Here is a 16,857-nt window from a genome sequence, read left to right as displayed (position 1 = left end):
TCCAGTTCTTACTCATAACCTTTTCAACTGCTCATGTCTGTTCTTCAGAGACAGCTCCTTGTGCTTCTTTTAATTTTTTTATGTAGAAGGCAGCCCCTCCACCTTTCCTTCCTCTCCTGTCCCTTCTGAACAGCCTGTAGCCACTGATAGCCAGACTCTTATCTTTGTACTCATATCATCAAGTTTTAGTTATGGTAAGTAGGTCATAGCTTTCTAGCAGCACAGTGGCTTCCAACTCCTGTTTGCTGCATGCATAACCGTGGGGGCACTTCAGCTGTCACCTTCTTAGAGGAATGCACCTTAATTCCTCTGAGGTGTTTCATCAGTATTTCCCTGTTGGTTCCTATTACTCCATGAGCCCCTAGCCCATCTATGCAAGATTTAAAGTGTGCTCCAGTCTACCCACCATGACTCAGAACAGCAGGCTGAGGGCCCTCAACAGCAACCTGTCCCTCTAGCCTTGGCTTTGCTCATTGAGGAATATTTCACAGACATGAAAGAATTGGTAATATCCTGACTTTATATAAAGACCTATTTTTTCGACTCTTTCTAGGTTTTAACAATGAAAGGGAACATGAAAGGAAACATGGAATGTGTAAACTGGAATACTGGAATAGAATAGATTATTCCAATTGGAAGGAATCTACAATGATCATCTAGTCAAACTGCCTGACCACTTCAGGACTGACCATAAGCTAAACATGTTTTTGAGGACAGTGTCCACATGTGTCTTAAACGTTGACAGGCTTGGTGCATCAACCTCATCTCTAGAAAGTGTTTGTTTGACCACCCTCATGGTAAAGAAATGCTTTCTAATATCCAGGATAAACCTCCCCTGATGCATTTTTTTTTTCCCCTGCACACTCTATCACTGGATCAGGGAGAAGAGATCAGTACCTTCCTTCCACTTTACTTCCCCTCCTCAGGAAACTGCAGAGAGTGTTGAGGTAAGCCTTCAGCCTCCTTTTCTCCAAAGTAGGCAAGCCCAAAATGGCCAGCAGAAAGAAGCACTCCAACTAGCCAAATTTGGTTGATTGGTGGCAATTTGTAGGGATAATGTGCCATATTTTACTGGATAGCCCTCCAGTGATGCTGGAAGCCAAGGTAACAGGTTATCTTCCTGAAGCAGCACATTTGGCCGTGGACAGTCCTTCCCCTAGAAGATGGCTGCTGAGAAGACTTTTCCACCTGTTCAGATGTTATGTAATTAGCATAACTTTAGTAGCTGCTGTACATCCAACACCTTCTGTACAGGCAATTTTGTACATGGACTAACAATTCAAAGAATTCCCTTAATATAAAATTTTTGAACATGCACTGAAGAGGTGATAAGTGGAGAAGTATATCCCACATAGAGGAAGAACGAGTAATATTTTGTCCTTCCTTCACATTTCGTACTTCTACAGGTTGACAGAATATAAAGACATATAAAAGAGTGCTTACAGGTAATTGAGAACTACCTGACAGTACTGGGGAGATTAAGTCAGTGAATATTTGATTTTTAATCTAAAATATGAATTTTGTAATAATACTAAAGAAACTGTAATATTCCCACTCATATATACTAATATTCTGAAGATGGCAAACTGTGTGAAATATACTTTTGTCATACAAGGGATAGTAGAGATTCTATGAATGGATAGTTGCAGAAACTGCCTTAGAAGATAATAAATGAATCTAATTTTAAAGAGATGCTGAGATGATCCTAAGCAAGGTACAAGCTTAGCCTACTTTTTCTCTCACATTTTACTTAGAATGCTTTGTGCTAGCTAATCAACTGATATTAATCATTCAGGTACCATGAAATACGTACAAGCCCTAGGGGCAGTACTGTTACATTTATCTTATTGTGACAGAACTGGTGCAGAACTGCCTTAAGATATCTGTATTCCTACAGTGTGTATAATGTCACCTGGAGCTACCCCATGAACATGTGGCAGACTAATCAATTCTGTGAGCTTGCTCCTTCTCTCCTCACTGGTGCAGGGAGTGTAGAATGGAGGCAGGAAGCGAGGAAAAATTATGACTTTAAAGTAAATATCTCTGGAAGGGTGGAAAAACATAGAAAAACTCTCATTTGAGCTGGAACTGTCATATTTCTACCCTACGCCATAAATGAAATTCTAGGGGCTTGCTTGCTTTCTTTCTTTCTTCCTTTCTTTCTTTCTTCCTTTCTTTCTTTTTCTTCCTTTCTTCCTTTCTTCCTTTCTTCCTTTCTTCCTTTCTTATCTTTCTTCAATCCTGTCAAAATATTATTTGTTGTGATGTGATCTTCATGGGTTAAAACAGTGTTCTGACCCCTTGTGAAGATTGTATCTTTATTTTGTTCTTCTAGTACAGTGTGTTTGTTCATAGATACACATCTTAATAAATTTGCCATCTTTTTCAATTCTCAATAACATTGGAAAACTAAAGATGGATTAATCTAGAGTCTGATTTTAACATTCTTTGTCCTTCTAAATGGGACTTGAAAATCAGATGGAAAGTACTTACAATACCTTGCTTTGTCCTGTAAGCCTGTATTTAACTGCCTGTTGGTCAGAATAATGTGCACTTATTGCAGAAAATTGTGAGCCAAAAGAAATCTTCAGACTGCCACTATGAAACCTATGCACCTTCCATTTTTTTTCTGTAGTTCTAGAAATTGCTTTGCACAGTGATAGAAAAATCTTGGTGAGGAAGAAAATTCAGGACCTAGTTCACAAGAATGAAATGAGTAGAAAGAACTGAAATAAATGGATTTCCCTTGCAATAGGTTTATACTACTCTTTTGATGCTTTTTTTCTCTTTTTTTTTTTTTTTTTTTAGCTTTAGCAGAATTAATCTTGATATGCAGTAATTTAGGGTAAGCAAAAATGACATTATAAGATATCATTTCAAAGAATAGCCTGATGAAGTTATAATCTGGCACTCTTAGCTTCAAGCAAGTAAAGATTTGGAAACTAAAGTATCACATTCTTTAAAAAATTACATATATTTAATAGGGAAATTAAAATTCCTTCTCATTCAAATAATGCATATCAATCACATGAAAATTCAAAACTCTTTTGACTGTTCTAATTCGGTGTATTGTTCCTATTCAGATTAATACTTCAAGAAAAATATTTGGATGCCTCTAATTTTAAACTACTGGATTTAAGTGAAAAACTGAAAGTTCTTTGCCATATAATAATCTCACTGCTGTTCTTGGATCTACACTGTATAGGAAGAAGTAGTATGGTTTAGTGAAGACCTGCAGTCAGTGGAGTGGAAAAGAAAGTGCATTAGACCAGAAATAGTAGCCTCTAAAGGAATGTGCCATAAACACAAAAGTATAAATGTTATATACAGCAGAGTATTTGAATTTCTCTTGTACATATATATATACACAAACACACAAAAAAAAGAAATATTGTGAATCCACACATATAAAATCACTGTTTAAAAATAGAGTATAGCTGTTCATGAAACAATACTTAAAATAAATTGCATCCAAATAGCTAATATGTGCTACTTTTCTACATAGCAAAATGAGAGTTGTCCCTACCAGACTTACAAAGGGTAATGACTTGTTTTCTAATGGTTGATGCAGACATATTAACCACCCCAAAATTTCTCTTAATTCTTCTGATGGACCTTGGTCTAAGTCAGAGCATCCTAACCCTGTCTTCCACCTTCTTTGTTGTAAATTCAATTCACCATGTTTCACCAGTTTCTTCATGCTTACATATTTCTGCAGTTTTGCTTTATCTACACTTGGAGAGAAAAATTAAATACTCAAAATCATACATCAAGCTCAAGACTAATTTTGAGATTGTTCTTGAAAAGCCAGCTTCTCCTCCAAGTAAGTCTCATTCTATTACACATATCTCAAACATTAACTGGATATTTTTGCATTGCATTACATCTTCTGTGAGCTACTAGATTAGGTCCTGAGTTCATCTTAATCTTCATATAACTGTTCTCAGATACAAGCTTGCGGCCATTAAAGTTGCCCCTCAACAAAAGCAAAGCACATTTGCTTTTCTGCTTGCTACCTTTCCAATTGTTCTACTGATCCTATGATTTTTTTTCTGATCCAAATAGGAAAAAAGAGCTTCTGTTGGGTTGCTGAGATTAATTTACTCTCTGTTTGTTCCATTCCTCAACAGTCAGTTTGAGTGTCAGAGTAGGCATGTTGGCATGTAGGAGGTGTCAGAATGTTGCAGAATTTCAGGAAATGCACAAGAGAACCTTGTGAAGAATAAAACCTCTCGCTGTGGTGTCAGGAAGCTACTAAATGGACTCACCTGTATTTTTTAGCCGTGATCCATTGCCCTGTTTGCTAGGCAATGATTTTAATCATTGTTTAGTCTAGCATAAATAAACATCAGTGGTGTGGTTCAGACTTCTTGTCTGTTCCACCTGTGAGTTCAAAAGGGTCTCATAAATACATTTTTGATTTCATCAGACAGAAGAAAACCACACACCAAACAATTGAGTACCTTGCCCGTCTTTATAACACAATGAAGCTATTTCTATTGACATCTTTCCTATGTTCATTATCACTGTCATTCTCCTGAAAGGTTAAGGTATTCACAAACTCATTTGGACTCATTTAACACACAAAAACCCCCATTTTTCACTTCCATCTGTGCAATGATACTAAATCATAATATACTTCAAATTATGAGGTCTGTGTTAAAAAACAAACCAAAACTCAACCCAACCAACAAACTGAAATTCATTTCCATTTTTTTCAGAGTTCTGATTTCCGTTTGTGTCTGGCCATCTTTTGCAGAGAGATAAAAGCAGAAATGTTGAGGGAGTAGGCAGTAGTGAAGGAAAAAGAGGAGTAGAAGCTATTCCTGTCCAAAATCCAAACAAGAGCACACCCACAGGGTTCCAGATCATGAATAGACTTGGGTAAAAGTATTGTTTAAATAAAAGCTGTGGCAAAAAGAGAATACTCTGATTGTGCGTGGTAGCTGGAGCTGTGTGCTTTAATTCACCACGTTAAGGACTGTTCTGGTCCAGTTATTCATTTGTCAAAGAGATACAACAAAGAAGGTACAAAAAAAATGTGTTCATCACCCATCATGTACAACTGCCTGATGTAGTTGCTGTCTAGTGCAAAAATAAATAAATAAATAAATACATACATAAATATTAGGTTTTTTATGCAGAGGTGCCTGTATATGAAGAGAAAGTGGAAAAGTAGTCAATGAAATTTTAGCCAGTCTCAGTAGTCAAGGTAATAATGCTCATCATCCACAAGGCTTTGGATTGACACATTATTTCCAAGTTTAAAACACCTATTAATGCTTTATTTCATATTTTCCAAAGATATTTTTAAGGTTGTTAAGTTGGCATTTGTACAATTTTGAGGATACTTCTTGTATGCCTCTCATCAAGAGGTAGGTACTTTCCAAAGGTAAACAGGAAAGCTGCTCAAGTTGACAACAGAAGCAATGTGTAATAAGCTAAGAAAATTCACAGGGAATGTCAGGATTGTCTCTAGGACCCTTAAGTAAGATGTTGTTGTCAGCTGAAAATGAGCTAAGACAATTCCTCTAATTGCTGAAGAAATGCTTCAGGGGCCTCAAGTTATCACCATAATTTCCTTTTCAATCTATGCAAAATGCATGTATGAACCAGCACATGCATTTGCTACATCTAATAGGAATACCATCACCATATGGCAGTTTTCCATTACTTCTAGCCTTAAATAGGTAAGTACAATTCTATCCCTCTCTGCTGAAAGGCTGCTCACTGTTGGAAAAGCAGAATGATGTTGAAAGAAGGGTTGGAGAGACAAGACTCACAGCTGGAACCTAAACAGTTTGAAGAAAACCAAGTTGGACTTGGTCAGTTACTGAGTCACCTATATTTCAGACTTGTAAAAGGTATCTTTGTATCCAGAGCGATCAATGACTTTATTCAGTAATAAAAACCAAAAGAAATTAAGAAGATGGAGCATTTTTACTTATAAATAAAACCAAATCATAGAATCGTAGAATCCTTGAGTTTGGAAAAGACCTCCAAGATAATTGAGTTCAACCTTTGACTGAACACCGTAATGTCAACTAAACCACAGCACTAAGTGCCATGTCCAGTCTTGAACACCTCCAGGGATGGTGGTTCTACCACTTCCCCGGGAAGATGGTTCCAATGTTTAACCACCCTTTCAGTGAAGAAATTCTTCCTGATGTCCAACCTGAACCTCTCCCTGCCACATCTTAGGACCATTTTCTCTTGTCCTGTTGCTAGTTGTCTTTGAGAAATGGCCAACTCCCACCTGGCTATGACCTCCTTTCAGCAGTCGTAGAGAGGGATAGGGTCTCCCCTGAGCGTCTTTTACTCCAGGCTGAACAACCTCAGCTCCCTCAGCTGCTCCTCATAGGACTTCCTCTCCAGACCCTTCATCAGCTCTGTTGCTCTTCTCTGGACATGCTCCAGCACCTCAATGTCTTTCTTTTGGCGAGGGGCCCAGAACTGGACAAGGAACTTGACGTGTAGCTTCAGCAGTGCTGAGTACAGAATGACAATCACTGCCCTGGTCCTGCTGGCCACACTATTGCTGATACAGGCCAGGATGCCATTGGCCTTCCTGGCCACCTGGGCACACGCTGGCTCGTGTTCAGCTGGCTGTTGACCAGCACCCCCAGATCCTTTTCTGCTGGGCCCCTTTCCAGACATTCTGTCCCCCAACCTGTAGCACTACATGGGGTTGTTGTGAATCAAGTGTAGGACTGGGAACTTTCCTTACTGAACTTCATACCATTGGTCTCGGCCCATTAATCCAGCATGTCCATATCCCTCTGCAGACCCCTCCTACCTTACAGCAGATTAACACGTCCACCAATTTAGTGCCATCCTGAATGGATGCACTAGATCCCATCACCCAGATCATTGACTGGCCCCAATAATGAGCCCTGGGGAATACCACTTTTGACTGGTAGCCAGCTGCATGTAACTCCATTCAGCAGGTAGACTAAATCCACAAGTTTTCCTTTATCCAGTAGGCAGGTCATGAAGTTTTGTTTACCTAAAGTCTTCCAAATATTTATTCCAAACTTTGTCAGCTGCAAACAATATATTGCAACATATATTTGTTTTGCTGTTTTGGTTTGAAATTAAAAAAAAAAAAAAGGTCTATAGTTTAGTGTCTCAGAACATATTTTATGCAGAAATAATAATGGCCCAATTTTCACATTCCTGTCTGGAAATGTTTTTCCACCCTCACCCTGGAAAAAGAGCAAAAAAGTCAGTGTGAATCCCACAGAATAACAGAAATAACAGATAGGTATATGAGGCCTCTGGTCACCAACATTCCTTGTCCATGCATTCAGGAGACATTGTGTTTAATCACAAGTTAAACAAAACTTCTCACAAGAGTATTGTGGTCTGGCAAAAACAAGTTTGGAGGAAACATTTTCTATCAGCATTTTACATTTTTCTCTATGCTAGCATTGTATGTTAGTAGATTCCACGTGCAGTTGATCACAACTGTGCAATTTGTAGCCAAAATCTCTGAAATTACCTAGAGAAAACAAAACAACATGCGGATAGTCAAGCCCTGCATGACAGCATGCACAGCAGTGGGTGTTTCAGAAAGTCAGAACTCAGGTTTTGACTTTCATAGAGAAGTTCTCCCTCACAAGATAATGCCATTCACTTTATAGTGCAAACCCTCACACAGTCCCTGGGAAATAAAGACCTGTTAAAAATGTGTGAAATAACTAATTAGCATAAAAGTAAGGAGCAGTTCACAAGGTACAACATCTGCAGAAATAAGGTGTGAAACACTTTTTCAGAAGGGTAAATGAAATAACCATCAGTGGTTTTTAAAGAAAATTGCTGGCTATTTTCCCCCTACACTGAATTTTGCAAACAAAGGATATTTAAAGAAATAAAACCAACTCGATGTTTATCTGAAAAAAGTATGCCAAATTTTGATTATTTCTTGTTAAAAACACAAAGAAATTAATTGAAATGTGCTTTCTCTCCTTCAAAAATTTGCATGGAAGAAAATTAGATCGGTTTCACTGCTGCAAATGTTATGAAGGCAGAAGCTGAATTGCCTAAATCATGTGTTTTATTGCCATGTTTTAGAAAGCATTTTAGGAAAGATGAGATGCTATACAAAATGATATTTTTTCTCAGCCTGAAAAATATGTATTCCATATTCTGCAACAGCTGATGTGGTTCCTTAGAGAAATTATATATCCCACCTTTAATACTGCAAGTGCCACAGTAAAAGATGTCTCACATTTAATGAGAAAGGTATAACGCTTCAGAAAAACTTTGAACACACTTGCAACTTCATACTTTGATGTTTAAAGAAACAGTACAGGTTCTTTACACATTAAGTGAACCTTCCCAAAGGTTTTCCACGGAAGGAATGAATAGTCATAGCCTCTGGCATCAGACAATCTGACCAAGAATGAGCAGCCAAATCTTGAGTATGATGACATGGCCAGCTGAAAAAGACCTAAAACTGTTCTGAGACTTCAACCCAGAAGAGATGCTAAAGAGCCACAATTTTTTTGTCATACTTACGAGTTATGTAAAGTATATTGAGAGGTTCCTAATAGAACGTCACTGAAAGTTATAGTATGGGGTTGGGACATGACATTTCTTTTCTATGAAGATAGTATTATTTAATATGAACACAAAAAAAATGAACAACATTCTAACAGATATTTCTTCAGTATGTAGAACCACTAAACAAACACCTGGATTTGGTCCTTTTTCTAATTCTTCCTGGTGTTTTATATTTTGCATTGATAAAGTTACTACAGGACATCTAGTCTTGATTATACTTTAAATAAAAGTCTTAATAGGGTTGAAACAACAATTATTACGGCAATATAATCTTTCATGCAGAGTCAGTTAATGCCATCATTATGTGATTGAGTCCAAAACATTAAGGTGAAAGCAGTTTTGCAGCATTTTTGCACAATATGCCTCTGCTTGAAGCATCAGTCCAGTTGAAAAAAGATAATGTTTGGAGGGGGAGAAATGGGAGAAGGAAGATGAAAGACATATAAATCAAAATAGGAGGATTTGAAGCCCATATAAAAAAAACCCCAAACTTTTAATTTCCAAATATAGAGCATAGATTTGGTTGTGATTTTACTTTTTTTCAGTTGGCACATCAGTTATACTGAAAAGGACTAGAAATGTTTCACCATGTACATGCATTATCCTAAAGCAAAACTTCACTAAATTAATAAAACATACAATAACAGTTTTGTATATGCTAACATAAACATATTTTAATTCTCAATGTAACTCCTCACATGAAGCAGTGTTGAAGTAAAATGTTATATTTGGGAAGTTGTTCACTTGAGCATGAGGATTAATTATCATAAATTCAAATAATGGTTAATTTTGTATTTGTAAAATGAGTTTGTCTAGAGAAGAGATTTCAAATGCCCTAATTTGTAGTTTGTGAGCCATTTCCTCTATATATATTAGTGAGATAACAGTTTTTATGTCTTGTGTAGTCAGAAATCTGTGACATATTTATTGAGATATTCCATCTTTGTGAAATTTATACTTCTAATGATGTTCTGAAATGTGAACCAGATATGTTTCAATAGAGAGACATGATCAGATCTGTCTTATCAGAGAGGGATGATATACCTACACTATGAAAATGTTATGACATATACTAAAACTTGCGAAAAATAATTTTTTATATTCCTGTACAATTTTAAAATGTGTCTTCCTAAAACACAATATGAGGTTAACATGGGAGTCAGCAGTTCAATTTTATACTAGGTCTTGGTGACATCACAAGACCTAATTTTAGGTGGCTTTATTTTTTTTATGCTGTAAAAATATCATTGTTGCTTGCTGAATATTTGGATTTCTATTTAAGTATACTCAAGATGATATAACTGAAATATGCTGATATTTGCATATCATCAAGAAAACAGATGATATCTTCCAGAGATATTAGAAATATAGAGCTTCTTACTGAAAGTCAGAAATATTTGGTCATATAGAATATGTTTTAGACAGCTGTATCTTGAATTCCTCCTGAATGGCTTAGGTGATATTGTTGAAATGTATACATTTCAGGGGGAGCACCAGCAAAGATCAAAAAATTGACCAAGTTTGTATCATTCTTGCCATTCTTCGTAAGTCTTCTGGTTGAGAAGAAACTGTAACCAAATATATGAGAATCAAGTAATAGCTGTGCTTTGCTATTAACACATATATCTGATTCTCAAAGTAATTATGAAATATTAACAATGGAATTTCCCTGAAATATAATAATAACAGGATGAGATGTGGGTTGTCTTCAGTCATAGTAATGCCAGGCAGAGATACAGATAATTTTAGGTCTTGGTTTTCTGAAAGTGATAAGTAAAAAAAATCTTTATATTGCTTCTAGCTGTTTTTATGAATCAGGCAAGGGTCACAGACTTTGCACTTGAAATTTTCTTTTTCCTAGTCTTGTTTTGCTCCTTATCCACCTGGGACTGATGCCTTTAAAGTAAATGAATGGTGCTTCTCTTCGGAACCGCACCAGGACATAGTAGTGGACTCTACTACAGCTCTTTTTCAAAGGTAGTCCCCCTCATGCTCAGTACACAGTTTAATTTATGCCCATCTCTGATGAAGAAGAGAGTTAAAAATCCACAGCCCACTGTTTGTCTTTTTAAAACTCTGTGACTGCTCTTCTATACTGAAGAACAAATGAGGGCAAGGTAGACTTTCAGAATGAATAAACAAGTTGATTCTGCCTTGTACATACTGGTTTCTCAAAACAAATTTATTTTAATAGAAGGTTTTATTTATTCATATGTTTTTATCTTTGCATGTTCTGCTTCCTTGATTGTGCATGACAAACCCCACTATAGTTATGAAAGAGATGAAACACTCAGAAGTCATAAAGTAAATGGTCCTAACTCAAATTAGATGCTGCTGAAATTACATTAAAGTTGTCTTATGACTTAGGGTTCTATTTTCTTCAACATCAGCAGTGGAATATCAAGGTGCCAAAAGGGACAAGGGCCTAAAAATATTCAGTTAAGCTGTGAGTGGCTCGTTGATGGTTATCAGAACGGAACTGAACCTGTTTGAGGTAAAGCCACTGGAAGAAATAAAGCTGAGCCAATGATCGAAGCAAACATTGGCCATTTTTCAAGTAATACAACAATATTTTATTGCTACATTATTTTAATACTTTGTCCTGTTGTGGTGATGCAATGTTTTTATTGTATTTTTATATGTTCTCTGTACCCCAATGGTTCATCCCTACCTTCCCCACTCCTGCCCCCAGTTGGTCTGTCCCAGATCCAAGCCGCGCCTCCGGTGCTCCCAATATGGTTATCCCCTCCCCTTGTTCTGGCTCTTTCCCTATCAATCACCCAAGCCCCTCCCATTGTTCCTGAAAGTTTGGTGTCCATCACCTGAGCCCTCCCGGTTTATCCTTATGGTCCTTGTCAATCCCCCGAGACCCTGCCCCCTCGGATACCTCCCCTCTGGAAATCCCCTGAACCTCGATGCCCCATTGGGGCCTGTGACCCCTTTCCCTCCACCCCTCAAGACTGTTGGCCCATGTGAATGTCCATCCCTGTCCACATCCCTTTCCTAAAGATCCCTATTGATCCCCTGTCAAGCCATCCCCGTTGTAACACCTCCCTTTATAAGTTGTTCAGATCTGATCGGGGCTTGTTCTCTGTGGATACCCTCCAATAAGCTTGGATTATGTCCCACGGCAAGCCTCCCTGCTACTTTTTATCGTTCCCTTCCTCGAGGGCTGCTGACTGCTGCAGTGCCTGGAGCCGGTGCTCCCCTGGGTAGAGCAGAGGCTTCAGAGGAGCAGCTTTAAAGCTCCGTGCCTCTGGCTGCTCCCCACTCCTGCCGCACACCGCTGGAGTTAGCCTGGGCAGTGGACAGCAGCGGTCACTGCGACATCCTGTAATAACACTTCAAAAAACAAACAAAAAACCAATTGTTCATCTTTCATTACTTCATAAATAAAAATTAATTTATATTTAATGTCCGGTGGCAGCATGAATTGCTGTTAATTCGTCTCACAGTGTTTGAGTCCTAGACAAAAACTAGGCTGCTCCCCTCTCCTGTCTGACATTTTCCTTTTAAACATGAAATGTTTTTCCTTTCATATCTTGCATAAGATAATTGTTTGTGCATTAAATGGCTTAGATATATGTAAATAGGTGATAGAGTAGTTATTTTTGGTGGGCTTAAAGAGATTTTTATCTGCATCTATGAATGTTGATTACTATTGCTTTTACTTACATTAATTAAGGGATGCAATCACAGAAATATTTTGTTTTCATTGAAGTGGACTGAGCTGACAAATAGCTACAAAGCTGAAACTTAACTCTGCAGATTCCTGTAAGTTCTGTAGGTTGATTTGTTTTTCCTTACATAAAAACTTTGAGAAAAATTTCCTCTGTTTTTTCAGTTACAGGTCTTCAAAGTTACTCTCAAATTTGGTTTTAGGCACCTTCAATTAAGCTTGCTAACATTAATTTTAACAGTGTTAAGGCATGCTTGAGAAATAGATGGGCTTTGGTTTGTAACATTATGTACTTGATGCTGAAAGAAATAACATCCTTCTGTAACGATGCATAATCAGGCAGGTTTTTAGCTCTGGAACTACAAAGATTTGAATTCAGAAAGCAGATACACAGGACTGTTTGCTTACTGTCTTGGTCAAAACCCAGTTTCAGTTTGCAAGCATGTGCACATCTGCAAAAACGTGTACTGAACCAAATGTGGAAGACTGAAGCACTTCATGAGAGCAATTTCTCATTAGGTAATTGATTTTATTCTGACAGTTCTTAAGAGCAGGGGTAAGGCCTGTGGTATTGGTCAGAGCATGCCTGTGAATAAAATGACAACAGTAAGTCATATTCTTATATGAGGGTTTCTTAATGTGTTGTCAGAAAGGAATAAATATTGACAAATTGCTAAATCTACCTTTAAGAATAGTTAGAATTTATTATTCAATTGTTTTTATGCTATGAACTGGAATTTTAGGGAAATAGAATTTGCTTTTATGTCTCTGCTGATAATAAGGCTTTTCTTTTTTAATGTTTTATAGTTGAAGGTTTAGGGTATTTTTTTATTCTGCTATATCACAGATAAGAAATCTAAAGTTTTACTAATATTAATATTAATATAAGATTCTATTTTTTTCAGGAAACAATAATGTGGTAGGCCCTTACTTACACTAAACAAAGAAACAAACAAATTTTCCTTGCATTTTAAATGAGCTAAAACTACAAGGAATCTTAGACCAGTCACATTTGAAAATTTTATGTATGAAATGGTTCCTTGCACTTTACAATACAGGTAAAACTGAATTTGTAAGGAAAAATCTGATTAATTTTATCATCTACTAATGGGAATAATGCTCAAACCCAACATTAGCAAAATTGAGGTTGTAAAGGCAACTCAGAAAACGCTGTTATTGAGGTTGTGCTTATTCCTTTATTTTGTGTGTGTGTTATGGGTGAGTTTTAATCATGTGGTGGTTTTTTTCAGGTTTTTTTTTCTCTATAGAGGGAAAGCTAGCCTGCACTTCATCAGTAACTATTGACTTTGTCCAGTGGATGGCCAAATATTTAATTTGCCTTATTATGCTTAGAACGGGCTATATCAAGTATTTTGCTTTGTTTTGCTTTGTTTTTTTTGGGTTTTTTTCCTGACATTCCTATTGTGCTTGCCACTATAGAAGACCAGTGTTAGAAAATTAATTTAGTAATAAAAATCCTCATGGCCTAAAAGGCTTATTTATATATTTTTTACAAATAAGATCTGAGGAATAACTACTAAAGTAAGAAAATACCTTCTAGCTGAGATATGTAGTGAATTCTTGGTTTGAAGGGCTGATGATTTTGCCACAAGCTTGGAGCTCAGAAATTCAAACTATATAGATTATGTTTACCAATACTTATTTTATTTTAAGACTCTCCTTAAAAGGAGAGTAAAAGTAGAAATTGAAAACTACTTCCTTGGGAAGCGGTATTTTTGTTGGAATATTTTTACTACGAATGACAATCTCTGTATGAAATGAGGCAAATCTCTACAGAAAATAGTCATTATATAGTAGCCTCAAACTATTCCCAAAACAAGTCTACCCAGTGTGGAACTGAGGAAAATAGAGCAAGTAAAATAGGGAAGCATAAGAGCTACCATAATACTTGGAGTATATGGAAATTTGCAATAAGGAAGATTTTTCTCTCTCTCTAGTGCACTAGTGTGGAAGAAGGCCAGACTGAGCCCTTAGCTAAAAAGGAACACTTTTTTACATGAACTGTTTTTCAGATGATATAATTAAAGGTCAGAAGACAACCTTCATGATTCTCTTTTTTTCCTATCTTCCAGTCTCATTTGTACAAAGGCTGCTCAGGTCACTGTTTTGAGTTGGTGATGCAGGAAAGTTTATATATCTTTGGTGTAATTGTGCATAGCAGTTTTCTAAAGTTTCTCTGCTGGGAGTGTCATCTAGAAAGGTTACTGTGACATTTCTGAAATTGTATCTTGTTAATAGGAATGAAACATGTTTGTTTCCCTTTTAATGCATCTATATTGTGTACTTGTTTATCTGTATTGTGATATGCTTATTTAGAACATGAATACATACTTGTGTATATATATATATATATAAAATATTGATTTTAGAAATAGTATTTTCTTTCGGATATATTTTGCTTTGAATGTACCATAAACAGTAGTAAGGAAAACAATACTTCTCAAACATGAATAATTTGGAGGAGAGAAAGAAGTTGGACAACAGTTTCCTTCCAATATTAGTTTTCAGCAGCCTCTGAGTTACGAAAAGGTTTTGCCAACTGCCATAACTAAACAAAGTGATGGTTATGGCAGCTAAATTATCTATGATATCCTTGACTATGTCTGATGGAGGGAAATATTTTAAATTCCAATTTATATTATAGTCTTATTAAACCTAGTGTTTGCTAGCTATTATGCTAACAATGTCTTGGAAAAGTACCCACTAAATTTTCTTTGAATAAATTTATATTTTGGCCCCACTTATATTAAAGTGCAACTGTAGTGAAGGGAAGGTGAGTTGAGCTGAGTAAAGGTAAAATAGAGCTTTTCTGTCAATACCATCTAACGTTTTCCTGGTCTACTTCTATTCTGGATACTGTTAAAACATTTTCTGGCATGACAATTCAGCAGCTGTTAGAGATACATCGAAAGAATGTCAAGGATTGTTGATCCATTTGCACTGAGAATTAAATGGTGGGATTTGTTTCTGGGGACAGAGGGAATGTCATATAAATGAGAACATATTAATCATTATACCAGAAATCCAAATGTCTAGATCATCAAAGCCTGTCTTTGATGGTGGCCAGCTGTGGGTGGTTAGGAAGAGTGAAAGCATAAAATAAGCATGTAGTGATAATTACTTATAAAAGTTTCTTCTATGATCACTGACAGCATAAAATTCCAGGGCTTCTTGATTGATTATAACTTACATGGAGGAGCTCTTGAAACATTTCCTTCAAAAATTTTGTAATCCATTTAAGCAAAAATGGATTACATCTACGTGTAGATTAAGCATCTACAAAATCTTGCAGCAAGGAACTCCACAGTCTTAAGTGTGTTTTGTAGCTGAAAAATAATCTCCTTTTCTTCTTTTTGAACCTGATATTTGTTGTTATTATTAGAAGATTCCTGATTCTAATATTCACACAGTGAGTATTAGATCCTCCATATAACTCGTGTTTTCATAGACATCTATCTCCTATCAGCTGCAATATCCCAGCCTGCCTTGTTTTTTATAGAGAAAACGTTTTCTGACTTTGATCATCCCTTATCCTCTTCTTTATCTTTGCAAGATGGAGAATAACTTTTCTAGGGGAGGACATGCTAATGACAACAAATAAAACCTTCAATATAAGGACATGACAGTCAGTAGCATTTTTTTTTTTTGTTCTTTTCCTGATAATTCTTAATATATTATTTCCTTTATTTACTTAATACTGAGGTAAGACTTTCCCACAATTAGCTATCATAAATACAAGACCTCATTTGTGAATAACCATGTTGTATCACTTCATCAGTTCACATTCTTTTGAATGGCCTTTTTATTTACTCAATAACAGTCCTAAATAAGCTCTCATACCCATTATTCATTTGCTTTGCCAGATCAAAAGAACAGATCTAGAAGAATTCCATTTTTGTCCTTCCTCTATTAGGATTATTTAATATTTACTTTAATTGATTTTTCTGTATTTTGTTGAGAAGATTTTCTAGCTTAATTTCTTTAGGAATGTTGGTGATAGACCTTGCCAAATATCTTTTGGAAAGCTAAGCAGACTGTGAAATCTGAAGTTCCCTTCTCTATATGTAAAAACTGTGACTGCCTTAATTCATAGCATGAAAATGAAATTCCTGTAGGTGGCAAAAATCTTAATTTCTGTCCTTTGGAACAAGCAGATTACCATACTAACCAGAAACCAGCCAATATTATGAATGTTCATTACTTTTGTAATTTTTTACTATTTTGAAATTAATGGGATGAGAGACATAATAGCCACGTGCAATATGATGGAGATATTTTTTATGCATATATGTTAAATACACCAAAGTTCCTCTGTAAATTGAAGTTTGTCAACAGTGTCATGACTTCCAAATCTTTTCAGTTGTTACTGATTAATCGATTTGTATTTGCTGTACTTTCTGTGACTGCAGAGTTGCAAAACATCCTACCTGTTTGGAATAAATAAAACATACATATAACATATATAAAACATATTTTCTAGATTAGCTGCTGACTTTCCTCTGACTTTTTAATGAATATAATAAATTAGAACTTGTTCTGCTTCCCTCAAAAAGTTTTGCTAAAAGTTTCCACAAACAGTGCCTAGACATGGG

This window comes from Corvus hawaiiensis, chromosome 1 (genome assembly GCF_020740725.1).
Source record: "Corvus hawaiiensis isolate bCorHaw1 chromosome 1, bCorHaw1.pri.cur, whole genome shotgun sequence".
NCBI lineage: Eukaryota > Metazoa > Chordata > Aves > Passeriformes > Corvidae > Corvus > Corvus hawaiiensis.
This window is presented reverse-complemented; position numbering follows the sequence as displayed.